General features: G+C 35.9%; 1 long non-coding RNA gene across 3 annotated transcripts in view; it reads left to right on the top strand.

Annotated features, from left to right (window-relative positions):
• The window catches only part of LOC128247595 (uncharacterized), a 137,815-nt gene that overhangs the window by 119,534 nt on the left and 15,023 nt on the right, over positions 1-3,258 (top strand). For 2 of the 3 annotated variants that reach the window (XR_008263936.1, XR_008263937.1), the window contains one exon: positions 396-495. This is a non-coding gene — a long non-coding RNA (uncharacterized LOC128247595). The remainder of the gene's footprint in view (positions 1-395; positions 496-3,258) is intronic. The other variant, XR_008263938.1, reaches the window with a different exon arrangement.

Genomic DNA, 3,258 nt, shown 5'->3' with positions numbered 1-3,258 from the left:
ATATATATATATATATATATATACATGTATGCATGTATGTATGTATGCATGCATATATGTATGTATATAAATACAAACATACAGAGAGACAGAAATAGGGGAAGAGAGAAATTGAGAGAAAAAAGAGAGAAAGAAAGAATGAACGTCCTCTATAAGAACATGTGTCATCTTAGATCTATATTTAAGAGTTGAGGACTCACGTACATTATTTACATTATTTACTTTTGACAGATATTTGTCCTCATCTTTTTTGTTGTTAACACAACGTTTCAGCTTTCATCATGTCATGGGGAAAATTTAGAACCTGGGTTCTCATTCCTAAGGTATGTTTCGGTGTTGTTGTTGTTATTATTATTATTATGATTATTATTATTATTATTATTATTATCATTCAGGTCATTAACGGGAATCGAACTCGGAAACTCGGGGTTAGTAGCCTGCGCCCTTAACCACTACGCCATAAGCCTGTAAGTGCATGTCAATTGTCGGTAATACGTGAGTCTTACGATTTTCTTTTTTCGTTTAATCGAAATTATTTACAATAGTCATCAGCAGTTTGTTCATCTCTTAAATTCAGTTTATCAAGCGTTAATGGTGTATTGTATTTAGAACAAAATTACTCGACGTTCCAAATTTTATACTTACATACACACATACTCGAGCGCAAACAAACACTCAGGCACACGCTCGCATATATGCATATATACACGCACGTGCTCATACACATACACACCCACTCACACATACGCATATCAAAAGCAGGAGGCAGTTACGTCGATTAGCAATCTAGTTTTTGTTTTGCTTTCATCGTTTTGTACTTATGTTATTCACTATAATACTATTCTATCTTTTGGAGATGAGGAATTATATACATTATTTACAATGGATGGACAGGTTTCTTCACTTTTCTTTATTGTTATCCCAACGTTTCGGCTGACGTACTCTCCAGTCTCCATCAGGTATTCTAGTGGAATTTTGAACCTAACCCTGTACTTAACTAATGGGGCACACTATTATCCACTACGCTATATGTTCGCGGACAATTATAGAATGAATTTTAGGGCTTATAAGCCTAGTATATCAAATCAATATTGCTTGACTATAATGGAATCAGTGGATTCAAATAAAGGTCGAACGGTTGCGAAAAGAAATAGCGAAATCAGAGATAGGCTATATTCATTACTTGGGAGAATAATCAGAGATGATGACAGAGAGAAAATTCAATAAGGTCTAAGAAAGTTGTACAAGGAAGAATGTTAAAAGGTGAAGGCATACCATATTTAGAAGTTTGTGGATCTCAAAGGTCAGAGAATAAAGACCAAAGCACATCACCTACTTGTGAAAGCAGTAACTGACGTAAGTATCCGACAACTGGACACCTCCGATGAAGCAGTACTGAACAAAGGTCTAAACTGTGCGACAACCATCAAGCGCATTCCATACTTGGACATAATATCCCTTATTGAAGAGATAGCATCAAAGATACCAAATGTTCAGGGAAATGAACTGAGATGGAAAGTGAAATAGGTACTAGAGAGTGCGAAACTTCCTAAACCAAACATCACTAAGGAAGAAAGTTTGTTATTAAAACATTACAGCGTGACAGTTCCATCATAATACTTCCAGCTTACAAGGGCAAAGCTACGTTGGTGATGAAGAAGTCTGAATACTTGGAAAAATTGGCAAGTCTCATAAGTGATGGCAGTTACAGCAAAATAAAGAATGACTCAATTCTGAAAACAGAGAGGAAGTTGTCACAAATCTTAATCAAGAACAAGACTCACTTCATACCAATGAAGTACAGACAACTGACCCAACATTACAGTAAGCTGCCACACCTGTACGATTTCCTGAGACCTATAGTGAGCTGTGGTGTTTCGGCATATCATCCCCTGAGCCGCTTCCTTGTGGATATAATCAGTTCATTAGCAGGTGAGTCAACATCGTATGTGAAGAATTCCACTTACTTCATAGAATTGATCAAGCATAACCCCATTGGATAACGGATACCTCTCGGAAAGAACGCGCTAATATACCAATAGAAAACCTGATGGAAATGTTGACTGTCTGCGTCGAAACTACTTGATATATATCGACAGGATGAGTGTTTAGCTATGGTTTCGCCATTATCACCAGTAATTACCAATATATACATGTTGAAATATCGGGTATAGCCGATCATGTATGGAAAAACGGAGACTACCTCTGCTGTTGGATGTAGTTAGAATAATCGACAGAAAACGCTTCTGGGAAATACGAAAATTGAAAGAGGTTTCACATATGCAAGGATACAATAACCTCCTAAGCAGACCTAGTGCAGATATGAATGTAAGAGTGGAATCAGTATTAAGAAAAGATAAACTACTAGGTATATAAGCCCTAAAATTCACTGTATAATTGCCTACGGGCATGTAGCGTAGTGGATAAATGCGCGGACTACTAACCTTCGGATCCTAAGTTCAATCGCAGGCAGGGACTTGAAAAATAATATCAACAGAAAAATAGCATACCTTAGGAATAAGGACAGTGCACTCCATTTGGGAACGAAACTCCGCCAGAAGACGTTTTGATAACACCAAACAAGGTGAGGACATCTCTCCGTCCATTGTAAATAATGTTATTTACTCTACAATCTTATATAGCGATTATATGTAACCAGTTAAATCCTAATCTTGTATTGTAGGATTATATCTAAATCTTAGTACTATTGCGGCTTTACCAGTCATAGTTTATTTATAATTCATTGTTTCTAGTATTTAGGATTTAAACTTGTAAACTGTTTACGAGTCTGTCGTATTTCTATCACAGTTCATAGTAAATAGATTTAAAAACTTTTAAATACTTACCTCAGAAAATGTTTTCTAAATGCAATTGTAATCACCAAAAGCCTGCCACTGAACATAACGATGTGGTCGGGTATCAGGTTTCTCTACCGGCGTCAGTGCCATTGAGTCCTTGTAGAGGCAGGAAAAAATGGTTTAAGTTTCATTACTTAAAATACCTTATCTAGCTCTCTAATAATGCGATGATAACGAAATTCCAAATCTTAATGTTTTCTTTGGCTGTTGCTTTGTCGCAGCTCTCAAGAAGATATCATGGGTAGCGTTCTCCCATATTTTCAGTCATTTAGTTCATCGGCTGAAAATATCAAGCTATGAACCTATCCAAACGCATATCTGAATTAATTGTAAGCCATTGAATAAAAAAATATAAGTAAATTTATATAAACCATTATTTCTATGTTCTGTAAACAGATAT

Source organism: Octopus bimaculoides, chromosome 4, assembly GCF_001194135.2.
Source record: "Octopus bimaculoides isolate UCB-OBI-ISO-001 chromosome 4, ASM119413v2, whole genome shotgun sequence".
NCBI lineage: Eukaryota > Metazoa > Mollusca > Cephalopoda > Octopoda > Octopodidae > Octopus > Octopus bimaculoides.
The sequence above is the reverse complement of the archived record's forward strand: the minus strand, read 5'-3'. Positions and strand labels throughout refer to the sequence as shown.